At 36.8% G+C, this 14,074-nt stretch overlaps 1 pseudogene; it reads right to left on the minus strand.

Annotated features, from left to right (window-relative positions):
• Window positions 1-846: 846 nt before the first annotated feature.
• LOC137005890 (zinc finger protein 721-like) overlaps window positions 847-14,074 on the minus strand; it is a 271,315-nt pseudogene continuing 258,087 nt past the window's right edge.

A 14,074-nucleotide genomic window follows, 5' to 3' on the forward strand; every position in this document is an offset into this window, starting at 1 on the left:
GACGAATTTTAACTCATGTTTAACCACTACAGAGTCATCAGAGTCAGCGGCAAACATCAGAAGGACTAGCCGAGGTAAGGCTGCTCTTGGCGGGGTACATGAGCGCTGAACGCCCAGTGATCATCTGGATCTCACAACTCCGACAACGTCAGATCAAATTTTCAAAAAGGAGCTTTCTTTATCAATAAACCAGATTTGGTCTTGGTGCTGTCGCTCTTTGTCTGCTGTTGAATTATCCAGGTTGTTGATGAGGAGTGACCCCTGATGTGATTGTGAAGCACTTACGGTGTACAGTAGTACATAGTAAAGTGTTATATAAATGCCTCATTCATTCATTAGTTATCTATTTTTAATATGCGTTCTTGTCTGTTTTTGAAACATCATCAGCTGCGTCCCGAGTACTGATCCAATTCAAAGTTCACATCTAGCCAAGTACAGTTCAAAATGCCCGGATGTGTTCTTGATCCGACTTTTATCGAGGATGCATCGAGAGGGGACTTGAGACAGCCAGGTATCCCAGAATGCCTCTCGCATCAACCAGCAACAGTTAAACTACATGTCAAGACATAATAATATGGGGGACATTGGGGGTATTTTCAGTCAGCTCCTGTCCACTACAATTTAGAGTGGTTTAGGCCCGGGTCATTTCCCACGTTCTGCTCCATCTCGCGCACAGTTGAGTGTGCAAGCCGTGTCTCGTGTGCAGTCGTGTCCATCATCTTTCAATTACATCTTTCAAAGTATACTAAACCACGGATGCACATGGATCACCGAGTGCGACACATGCGCAATAAAACATTTTCTTTAGTATTACCAGACATCATGTCATCAATGGGACATTCGCTGGGCAGGATCGAAGAAGAAAAATAGTGCATCCACCATTGCAACATAGTTCAGAAGATGCACCAAGAGAACAGGAATTAAAAAACGATGGGGAAAGCATGCCTCTGAGTTTATTCGTCTTGTTTTTGAATCACTATTTACACTCTTCTTTGACGACTGCACATTGTGCTCAGTACTGTACATATTGCCACCTAGTGGGCTCTTCCGTCTTACTTGCGCATACGCTGTTGCATGTGCACCATCTGCGCGGTCTCGAAATTTTGGCTGCCTGCAGACGGGGTGTGCGGCTGGCCACGAGCCTGCTGCTTAACGAAAATTATGAATGTCAAATTCACAAACGAGGACGGCCGAAGTATACCCGGGGCTTCAGTGATCACAAAAATTCAACTGCAGGCCGCCACTGTTCAGAGAGCAAAGCTAAGTTACACAGAATAAATTTTTTGTTCAGCACATAAAAATGAACTACTTCATTTCAGACTGTGGTGATGTGGTTTCTCCTCTGCATGGATCTTCATGTGTATCTTCAGGTGACTTTTTGACTCTTTCCTCACTGATCACATGTGTGCAGCTTCTCTCTGCTGTGGATCCTCTCATGTGTTTTCAGAGATGATGACTGACTGAATCTCTTGTCACACTGTGAACACTTATAAGGTTTTTCTCCAGTGTGGATCCTCTCATGTGTTTTCAGATTTGCTAACTGACTGAATCTGTTGTCACAGTGTGAACACTTGTAAGGTTTCTCTCCAGTGTGAATCCTCTCATGTGTTTTCAGAGATGATGAATCACTGAATCTCGTCACAGTGTGAACACTTGTAAGGTTTTTCTCCAGTGTGAATTCTCTGGTGCACTTTTAAATGGTTTGCTGTAGTAAAAGTATTCTCACACTCAAAGCACATGTACTCTCTCACACCAGTATGAATTTTCTCATGTGCATGTAAACTATAAAACAGTGAAAAATTCTTTCCACACAAAGAGCATGAATGTGGCTTCTCCTTTGTATGAACTCTCAGTTGTCTCTTCAGGTCTGATGACCCTAGAAATGTTTTGTCACATTGATCACATGTGTGTGGCTTCTCTCCAGTGTGAACTTTCATGTGTTCCTTAAGACTTCCTTTTTGTGTGAAACTCTTCCCACACTGATCACATGTGAATGACTTCTCTCCTGTATGAACTCTCATGTGAAGCTCAAGATGTTGTTTGGTTAAGAAATTCTTCCCACACTGATCACACGGCTTCTCTCCTGTGTGGATCCTCATGTGTGCTTTAAGGTTTGCTGATTGACTGAAACTCTTCCCACATTGATCACATGTGTGTGGCTTCTCTCCAGTGTGAACTTTCATATGACTCTTAAGATGTCCTTTTTGTTTGAAGCTCTTTCCACACTGATCACATGTGAACGGCTTCTCTCCTATATGAACTCTAATGTGAATCTCAAGATGTTGTTTGGTTGAGAAACTCTTCCCACACTGATCACATGTGAACGGCTTCTCTCCAGTGTGAACTCTCATGTGAACATCAAGACTTTGTTTGGTTGTGAAACTCTTTCCACACTGATCACATGTGAACGGCTTCTCTCCTGTATGAACTCTCATGTGAATCTCAAGATGTTGTTTGGTTGATAAACTCTTTCCACACTGAGTGCAGGTTGTAGATTTCTTGTCTCTTTTCTTTAGAAATGTCTTTTTAGTCTTTAAGCGACTCAAAGGTCTTTCTCCAGGTTTGTCAAGATGTTCCTCCTCCACTTCACTCAGTTCTTCACTCTCCTCCTTCACTTCCATCAGCTCTGAAATGAAAGAGAAAAAATATCATTTAATTTTCAATAAATCAAAATAATTTAAAGGGAGAAATACAAAGTTAAATGTGATAAAATTGAGACTTGTTGTGATAGACAACTGGAACAAAACATTACGATCATTTTGATGCATTTGCATAAATCACTTGCATATGTCCCTGAAACTTTAACATTAATCTTCCAATCGTAAAGGACCAGCTGTCGTTCCAGCGACATAATCCAGTGGTCTGGTGAAGGTATAATGTGTGTACGTCTTTTCAGTGCTCCTGTGAAGTTCACTTAATTTTAGAATTTAGTCTCAATTTTACTTTAGCTGCTCGTTTAATCTGACTCCAATTTCAAATGTTTTTACATCAAGATTTACTGAATTCAGACAATCAGCACTGAATGGACGTCTTCTGGCTACAGAATTTCCCAAACAGCTGCTCTGCCACCTTCCCTTAAATAATTCTTAATAATTCACTATAAATAATATTAAGAAAATAAAGAAAACATTGCTCTGAAATATTTTCAATCAATGACAAAATGATCTAATGTGATATTAACAGCCATATTTTGACATTTGATATTTAATTAATTTTCCTAAATCAGTGTAATTATTAAGGGCCGTTCACAGCAGACTTCTCCTTCCACTGACTTCCTTTCATACACATGTGAATGTAAGACACCTGAAACACAAGATCAAGTGAAGTTTTCAGTAAAGTGGAGTAGATTGTATATTTTAAAATTTGAGTGATTATTATTCGTTATTCGTATGTTTTTAAAAATATATCACGTCATATCTTGACGTTTCAGCTTCTGTAGAAAGTTCACATGCTCAAAGTCTAGACTGGTTTGTTTCAATATAACAGACTAAAATAATGGACAAAATATCTTAATAGAACATGATCTTTACTTAATATTGCATAATTTTGACATACATCATACAGTGTATTGTTGGCTATTGCTACAAATATACCCATGCGACTGGATTTGTGGTTTGGGGTCACATTTAATGGAAACACTGAATTTTAAAGTTGTCTTACGGGTGTGGAATGGCATGAGGGTAAGTGATAAATGACAGAATTTTGATTTTTGGGTGAACTAACCCTTTAATTACAAAAAAACAGCCCTAAATCAAACCCTAACTCTTGCTCCTACAGTAAGTCCACTTGAATGAAACAAATTCAGGCACTGAGTGCGTCTGAAGGAAGAGCTGCTGATTTCACAGAGTTTGTGCTGCTGTTTAATAATCATTTGATTCATTCAGCATCTGCAAACCTTAATTAAACAATTTCATGATCAAGGAATTTATACCTGAATGATATTATGCTGGAGTGAATGGATTCAGTAATATTATCTGTAAGATTATACTTCTGTATATGCTCTATTTCTGTAGAGCTGGACATTTTAATAATGATCAAATGACTGAGTTCAGCTGTGAGAATAAAACCAACCTGTTTGTTCCTCAGTATCTTCAAGTTTCACACTGAATGTTTCTTCAATCTTTATTTCTTCAGACTCCTCTTTATTAATTATCTTCATATCTTCACTTTCCTCTTTATTAAATTCAATCTTCATGTCTTCAGTCTCCTCTTTAATAAACTCAATCTTCATGTCTTCAGTCTCCTCTTTAATAAATGCCATCTTCATGTCTTCAGTCTCCTCTTTAATAAACTCAATCTTCATGTCTTCAGTCTCCTCTTTAATAAATGCCATCTTCATGTCTTCAGTCTCCTCTTTAATAAACTCAATCTTCATGTCTTCAGTCTCCTCTTTAATAAATGCCATCTTCATGTCTTCAGTCTCCTCTTTAATAAACTCAATCTTCATGTCTTCAGTCTCCTCTTTAATAAATGCCATCTTCATGTCTTCAGTCTCCTCTTTAATAAACTCAATCTTCATGTCTTCAGTCTCCTCTTTAATAAACTCCATCTGTAAGTACAGAATAATTAACAGAGTTAAAAGTCTTCAATGACCTGTTGGACAAAAAAAAAACACTCAAAACTAACTCTACAAATTAATAAACTTCATATTTCAGGCATTTATGATCCTCATATGGTATTAAATGAATTATAGATTATATTTAAATGATTACACTTTGATGAAACATGATTAATTAGTTTGTTGTTCTCGTTCATGTTCACTGTTCGAACAGCACGAGTCGTGATTCACTGAATCATTTCTCAAAGTGTTTGATTCAATTGACTCGGAGTTGAAAAGTTCAGTTTCTCCATCATTACTCGCCAGAGACTGAACTCGAGTTCATGATAAACTGATTTATGATTTATATATAGAGAGAAATGAGACGCAGGTTTACTGTTTCTCATCAGTGGATGAGTTTTACTCACACAAATATCCTTCACTACTGTTAGATAAAGAATCACAATGTTACATTAGATAGTAAATAATTCATTTCACATCGCTTTAAAAAACGGTAACAACTATAAATCATTGAACTGTTTCTGTCGATTAAAACAGCTTAAATTCTTAAAACAAACCTTTATTCAGCAGAATCACAGATGCAGGAGCGCGGCGCAGTCTTATGACGTCATGTCGTCATTCCAAAATAAAAGTCATGCATCGTCTACAATCACAGAAGTGCATAGAAATCCAACTATTTTACCAGATAATTTTTGTATATTAAAATTAAAACAGTGACAAATATGGTACAAACGATGTTTAAAAAAAGTTTTTTTTTTTTGTTTTTGTTAAAAACCACAGTGGAGCTAAATACTAATTTTTGGCAGCTGTTACAGAAACATTTTTACAAAAAAATCTTCTGATTTAACCTTGAGATTTGAAGTATTAGATAGTATTAGATAGTTATTAATAGAATAATGAGACACAAACCTTTACATTCAAATGCGTTTGGCCCCATTTATTTTTTATCACAATAATACACGTTTACTTCAGATTTCATTAGATAGAATATAAGCCGGGCCGTACGCAGGGTTTCATAATTACCCTGGTCAGAAAATGTTGTTTGTTTGGGGGATACAGGGGCATGGTCCCCTAGAAAATTTAGATTTCCCTGGTGTACATATGTGCATTTTTAAGACGTTTTAAGGCCAACAAACAGGATAGCAAATAGTTTTAAAACCATGTCAATAAATACAGTGGTGTGAAAAAGTGACTTTTTATTTTTTTGCATGTTTGTCACACTTTATTGTTTCAGATCATCAAACTAATTTAAATATGAATCAAAGATAACACAAGTAAACACAACGTGCAGTTTTTAAATGAAGGTTTTTATTATGAAGGGAAAATAAAATCCAAACCCTAATGTGCTTGCCCCTCGCTGTTAAAACATAACTTAAGTATCTAAAGATTAACGGTATTCTGCTCTGTTGCTTAAATGAACAATGAAGAATGAGATTTATTTGCTCACCCTCATGATTTTGCCCACATGACTGACTTCTGCAGAAACACAAAAGATGGAAATATCCGAAATATGGAAATATCCGAAATATGGAAATACATTGTGAATCACTCAAGTGTCAGCAAACAGTGCGTGTAATTCACTAATTATTAATTCTGTCAGTTTTGGTGACTAAGAACCGAGTCCAGGGGTGTCCAGTCCTGCTGCTGAAGGCCTGAACTGTCCTACAAAGATTAGCTCACCTGAAACAGATAATCAGCTTCTTACTTGGATACTAGAAACTTCCAGGCTACTGTGGAAGTCAATGGGGCTCGAAAACTGGTTATGAACACTCTTCAAAATATCTTCTTTTGTCTTCAGCAAAGAAATGTTTACAGGTTTAGAATCGAGGGTGAGTAAATTTCATTTTTAGTTGAATTATCCCTTTAACTTAAAATAACTTTCACTGACATCTTAAGATAATAATAATAATAATCATTAATTAATAAATATCATAATAGAAGTAAGGACTAGTCCTATCTTAAGCTAAGCCCTGTCTGTGAAATCTTCCAATTAATACCAAGGTATAAAACCAGCATCTTCCCTCTTCCTGTTGTTAGTTCTTTCAGCATCCCTCCTCCTCCTCCTCTTTTTTGTACAGTTTTGCCTGTTATGGGGGGGCGATTGGAGCTCGAGTAGAATATCCATTCCAAGCCCCTCTATAGAAGACAGCGAGCCAAATCTGTTTACCACTTACACTAAGATTATGTGGGCACATGAACTCATGAATTAAATATTGTAGAAATGGGTTCCAGATGTTTGTAAATATGGACATAGTTTTCTTATTGGTGTATGTATATAATGTGATGTATTCTGTAAGAATATTAATCCAGTGTTTAATATGAATAAAACTTTTGGATTTCCAGTTTAGTAGAATTATTTTCTTGGCTATAGTTAGAGAAATAAGAAGAGTATTTTCATATTTGATTGGGAGGTCATGGACTTCTCTACTGTTGCCGAGTGATTTTGAGTTAACCCATGTGACCATGATTTCTCTCTGCCTGTCACAGTTGCATTTTGTATACCATTTTCTCATGTTATATTATGAATGTTTTTCTTTGTAGATTGTAAACTGTGTCTGCACGCAAATGATAATAAATGAATCTTAATCTGTATCCAGTTATAATCCGTATCACTGCTTTACCTGGTAAACTCAAACCACTTCCAAGAAGGTACTTTTCCTGACCTGCTGCTACATCTACTGGGGCCTGTTTGCTCTGTAGCTCATAGGTGTCCCTGTCAATCCTCTCAGTAACTCCAAATCCTCATCCGTCACTTCAGTCAAGGCTCTGCAATATACAAAATACTTGTGTCATAGGACTGGTACTCCAACGCCACAGTATGTTACATGGTTTATCATGTTTGAAAGTATAAAAAACAACTCACCTGTCATTGCTGTAGTGACAGAAGACTTCGCCTTCACCACCACAACATCTGTTACTGGCAGCAGAGTTATTTTTCTGCCTCTTGGCTTATGCCACTGTTGGGGCAGGCTTGTGGAGGACTGGACTGACACACTACTAACATGTTTGGCTTTACAGAGGTCCAGCGTATAACTCTCAAAATGGATCTTTACAAACTCTTCGTGATGCAGCACATCAGATCACGTTAGTATGGCATGTATTTTGTGGATGTTTGTTAAAATTTGATTCTGAATGAGTTTGATACCTGTTCTGTACCTGAAAATCTCCTGTTAAAAAAAAATCACTGTTTATTTCATTAGTTTATTGTGTTGTATTTTTTTGTGCTATTACTCGTAATTTGAATATTTGTTACTATTTTATTACTTACAGTACTTGTGTAACCCTATTTAAAATTTAAGTGACTTAGGGTGCTTTCACATTAGCACTTTTGGTGCGCACCCGGGTTCGATTGACGTCAGAGTTCGGTACGTTTGGATGATGTGAACACGGTCTTCTGAACTCGGGTGCGCACACGCGAACCGTACCCGATTCCGCTTAAAAAGGGTGGTCTGGGGTGCGGTTCAAGTGAACTCCGGTACGGTTCGCTTCTGATATGGTTGCAAACGTACCAAATTGCGGAAGTGAACCGCTATTAATGCCGTATTGTTTGATAAAAATGTGTTTGTGTGTGTTTCACTCACTTTCCCAACGAGCGTGACTGACGTGCTGCAAGCAGAGAACTGTAGCGTAGCCTTTCTTATTTCTGCTCGCCTTCAGCATTCTACATTCACGGCAGACAGACTCAAGAGCCATTATGAACAAAACCAACGGTTCAAAAACAAAAATATAAAAGTGAGGAGAGCAACGTTATGCATTTTGCCGCCTTCTGCTGTGCCATCGTTACTAAGCAACATAGTAAACAGCTGCTGGTTTGATGACGCAAACGAACCGCGGTTCGGACCCAAATAATATAATGTGAACACAGTCCAGTGGGCGCAGGGGGAGGGGGGAGCAATCGAACTCAGGTTCGGTCCAGGCAATCGAACCAAGTGTGAAAGCACCCTCAATCTAGTAGCTTTTGGTGTCATAACCTTATTTATTTAGGTTACATGTATCAAAAACAGCTAAAATAATAACTAGGCTTATTTTATAGGCCCATTATGTTTTCTTTTTTTATTGTGGGGCCAGTGAACCTGCTGCATGACTGGATTTAATAGGGGTAACTGGGAAAATGCGAGTAAAACAAACAATTACACTAAAGATTGGGCTCAAAAGTGTTCCTTACGACATGTCAAATAAACCTAATCCATGGATATTGACATGCAGCCAGGAGTCGTGTTTCCTAACATTTACATGTGACTGTGAAAGCTTTATATAACTACAATATAGATAGGTTTAAATCGGAGTGATCACTTAATTAATATTATATATAGTCATATTGTCCAGCCCTAAAACTTGTAGTTTTTGACAGTGTTTATTTAAAAATGCCCAATTATGCAGAATATGGTAAATATTAAATTGATCAGTTGTCAACATAATATACAGGGAGTGCAGAATTATTAGGCAGGTTTTCTTTTACAGATAAAATGAGCCAAAAAAGAGATTTAACTCAGACTGAAAAGTCAAAAATTATTAAATACTCATGAGAAGGACGCAATACTAATGTAATACTAGAAATTGCAAAGTCAAAGCATGACCATTGGACAGTGAAATGCTCATTGGGTCAGCGGGGTCATACAAAAACAGCTGGAGAAGAAAAGACACGTTAACTGCAAAATAATTAAGAATTAAGGTGAAGAATTAAGTGTGAAACCATCAGGAACCCTTTAGTCTCCAGCGCCACCATTTCCCAGTACTGAAACCTACCTGGAGTCTTCAGAAGTGTGAGGTGTCAGGATCTCAGAGACTTAGGTTAGGTGAAGAATCCTAAAAAATGACCCGCTCTTAATAAGAATCACAAGCTGAAGTGTTATAAAGTACATGAAGACTGGGTTTTTATAGGCCTTATAGACAGACAGCTTGAGAGTGACTCCTGAAGGACCAGCACCACATCCTCTTGTACCGCTGTTTGAAGAATTTATCTTAAGAGCAGGTCATTTTTTAGGATTCTTCACCTAACCTAAGTCTCTGAGATCCTGACACCTCACACTTCTGAAGACTCCAGGTAGGTTTCAGTACTGGGAAATGGTGGCGCTGGAGACTAAAGGGTTCCTGATGGTTTCACACTTAATTCTTCACCTTAATTCTTAATTATTTTGCAGTTAACGTGTCTTTTCTTCTCCAGCTGTTTTTGTATGACCCCGCTGACCCAATGAGCATTTCACTGTCCAATGGTCATGCTTTAACTTTGCAATTTCTAGTATTACATTAGTATTGCGTCCTTCTCATGAGTATTTAATAATTTTTGACTTTTCAGTCTGAGTTAAATCTCTTTTTTGGCTCATTTTATCTGTAAAAGAAAACCTGCCTAATAATTCTGCACACCTGAATATAGGGCATTTTTCATTTCCAGCCTTCATGAACAATTATATATCACTTATAAATGATTAAAAACAATATTAATAGTAGTTATTAAGATTGATGTGGATTGGAATTGGTAAAATGTGCTTGGAAAAAAAATATGATCAGAAAATCAACTTGCTTAATAATTCTGCACTCCCTGTATGGGAAAAAAATATGTATAAAAGCTCAAGCGCAAACTATTAACAGTAATCTTAAACTAATACGGTACAACTGGATTATGAGAACGTATTTTACTCCAGTCCAGACACATGCATTAAATGCACATCTGATAAAGACACACTTGTGCACTGCATGTGGGGTTGTCCTATGGTGCAGGAGTTTTGGAAAGAGGTAGTCTCACTAATTTTTCAGATGGTATCTGTTAATCTTTCAATGAATGCAGAATTTTTCCAGAAAATATTGTACACTGTAGCAACATTCATAAACTTATTGACATGTGTATACTTCAAGCAAAGCGTCTAATAGCTATGAACTGGAAAAAAGTGGAAAGGCCATCTGTTGTACAGTGGATTAATAATATGTCTTTTTGTTTGTCAATGGAAAAGTTTACATATATTTTAAAAGGTAAATTCTCCTTATTTGAGAATATTTGGAAACCCTTTATATCCTTTATCTCAAACTCAGATTTTAGTAATATAATGAGTGAGGTTGAAAGAGATAAAATATCTTGATTCTCAAACGTATTTCCACCCACATTTTATTACTACCAAACCATTAGTCATTGAACCATTTACTGTTTTTCCTAAATTACTCCTTTTTATATAATGACCTGTGCCTTTTTTTCTCTTTGTATTATTTTTGTATAATTTTTTTATTTTTATTGTTGTTTAGTTTATTGCTATGTTAAAAGAGATTTAATGGTTTTATTGTATAATATTGGATTTCAGCTTTAATGTACTTTTTTTTTTTTTTTTTTTTTTTTTTTTTTACCTTTTTTTATTGAAACTTTTGACATTTACAGGGTTTAAACATAGCAAACACATCTGAGCAATTACAATTTAAACTCTCTTCAAAATACACATTTAAAATGTTACTAAATATTCATTATTACGGCTAAATTTAACAGAGAATAAGAATAAATAAAATTGTATCACCGTTACATTACTATTCAGTCTTTCCATGCCAAATTCCTTATTCCCAGTGCTAATAAATGTCTCTCTCCAACTCCAAGATAAGTAAGAAAGGGGTCCCATATTTTATGGAATTTAAAAGGTTTGTCTTTTAATGCTGTTGAAAAAGCTTCATATGGAATAAGACCTTTGATTGTGTTAATCCATTGTGCTATTGACGGGACTTGGTCTGTTATCCAGCATACAAGTATGCATTTGCGGGCACAGTGGAGTAAAATTTGAAGAAGATGGGTCCCTTGAAATCTGGAAGGGAGTTCCTGGTTCATGCCAAGCAAACAAGTCTTTGGTCCTATTTCTAATGAGCAGTGAAAAATTTTCTCAAGTTCTTTTACGACGCCCATCCAGAATTGTTGTATTTTCAAGCAGCTCCAAAAACAGTGGATAAGAGTTCCTTCTAGAATTTTACATTTATTACAGAGGTTGGAGAGTTTTTGATTCACTTTATGTCTTTGGACAGGAGTAACATGTAGACGATGAACGATTTTATACTGCATTTCCCAGGCAGAGTTGCTGGTAAGATAGGAAGGCATCTCACATATGGCTTCCCAATCAGTCTTCTGTATTTCTTCTCCAAAGTCCTTTTCCCATAACACCCTAGTTTTTTCTGAGCTATCTGTATTGGCCCTTATCAAAATATTATAGAAGATTTTGGATACAGATCGAGGTGAAGTAATTTTATTCAACTGTTCCTCTATTGGGGAAACGCAGAATCCACTTGAACAAACTCTAAGATTTTTTGTTATAAAGCTGCGGATCTGATGGTACACCAAGAAGAACTTCTTATTGAGTTCAAATTTTGCAGTGAATTGTTCAAAGGTCATTAACTGTTTATTCTCTATCAGATCACCTATAACATGTATTCCTTTGTCTCTCAAATGTATTAAGCCATCATTCATCCCCGGGAGGAAATCTGGGTTGTTATGTAAGGGTGTGAGAGGTGAAAGGTAGGAGTCAAGCCCTTCTATTTTGCGGACTAATCTCCATATTTTAGTCATATTCTTAAGAATAAAATTATCTTTAGTTAGAATTCGCAGTTTTTTGGGTGAAAGATATAGTAAGTTCTGTAAAGGAACTGGCCCGAGAGATATGGCTTCTGCGCTAATCCAAGTTGAGTTTGGATCATTTAAGTGCCATTCCAGTATAAAACGAAGATGGGCAGAAAGCTGGTATAGTTTAATGTCCGGGGCTGCTAGGCCTCCACATCTGCTCGACAGTGTTAGAAGGCTATATCTTAGTCTAGGTCTTTTTTTTCGCCAGATAAAGGAAATAATGAAGCCACGTAGCTGTTTTAGTGCTTTGTTAGGAATAATAACTGGTAGCATTTGAAATGGGTATAGAAGGCGAGGTAGAATATTCATTTTAACAAGGTGGACACGGCCTAATAGGGATAAGGAAAGATTACACCATCTATCTAGGTCTGATCTAATTTTCTTAAAAATAGGAGCAAAATTGGTTTTATATAGATTTTCCAAATTTGGCGTAATCTTTATACCCAAGTAAACAAAGCCCGCTGGAGACCATTTAAATGGGTGAGAGATTGTGGGGTCATGGGAGTGCAATTTACTTAATGGCATTGCTTCTGATTTTAAAAGATTTATTTTATATCCTGAGAAGGAGCCAAAATTGGAAATTGTATCAATTAGATGTGGAATTGATTGTTGTGGAGAGTTAAGGTAAATTAAAATGTCATCAGCATAAAGTGAGATTTTATGCATTCTCTTATCTAATCTAAACCCTTCAATGGATGGGTCATCTCTAATCGCCGCAGCTAGCGGTTCAATAGCTAGCGCAAACAGCAGTGGTGACATTGGACATCCTTGCCTTGTACCGCGTGCTAATGTAAATTCTGGGGATTTAAGACCGTTAGTGATAACTCTTGCTGTGGGGGAGGAATAAAGAATCCTTACCCATTTAATAAATACCTCACCCAAATTAAATTTAGAGAGCACTGAAAATAAATATGGCCATTCGACCCTGTCGAATGCCTTCTCAGCGTCTAATGAAATAACTAGCCCTGAATTTGTGCGATTATTTGAATACTGAATTATATTAAGAAGCCTTCTAACATTATGAGCTGAGGATCTGCCTTTAACAAAGCCTGTCTGGTCCGGATTGATTATTGTGGGGAGGATCAATTCAAGCCGGATCGCTAATATCTTCGCTAAAATTTTGTATCCACGTTAAGCAGAGAGATAGGACGATATGATCCGCACTCCTCAGGGCATTTACCTTTTTTTAGGAAAACACAAATATTGGCTTCTGTCATGGAGCCAGGAAGCTTATTGGTATCAAATGAATACTGTATCATTTCATGCATTAATCTTGCTAATTCTATTTTAAATTTCTGAAAGAATTCCACTGTAAACCCATCGGGCCCTGGTGCTTTTCCTTTGGAAAGACTATTAATACAATTCAAAATTTCACTGAGTTCAATTGGTTTGTTTAACGTCTGTCTTTGCTCCTCAGTTAATTCCCGTAGATTTAGGTTTGAAAGGAATTTATTGTTATCACCACCAGAAGAAAGGCCCGATTGGGACGTATAAAGCCTCTTATAAAAGGCCCTAAAAATTTGGTTAATTGTTTTGTTGTCGTGGTGACACCTACCTTCTTTATCTTTGATGCTGGATATGACCTGCGCTTGAGACCGGTTACGCAATAAGTTTGCTAGATATTTGTTAGGTTTATTAGCAAACTCATACATCCGCTGTCTAGCAAAGAATACCGATTTTTCCGCTTTATTAGTGAGAACTGCTTCGAGGGAGGTTTTAACCGTTTCTATCTCAGCTAAGAGTGTATCTGAGGGGCGCGCATTATATTTTATTTGCAAGTCGTGGAGGATAATTTCTAATTTTCTCTGTTCTGCCAACTGCTTTTTTTTCTGGTTGGCTACGTAAGAGATAATTATTCCCCTAATGTAAGCTTTTGCAGTGTCCCAAAGCAAATTGGGAGACACGTCTGGGGTTTTATTAACCATAATAAATAG

This window comes from Chanodichthys erythropterus, chromosome 3, assembly GCF_024489055.1.
Source record: "Chanodichthys erythropterus isolate Z2021 chromosome 3, ASM2448905v1, whole genome shotgun sequence".
Lineage (NCBI taxonomy): Eukaryota > Metazoa > Chordata > Actinopteri > Cypriniformes > Xenocyprididae > Chanodichthys > Chanodichthys erythropterus.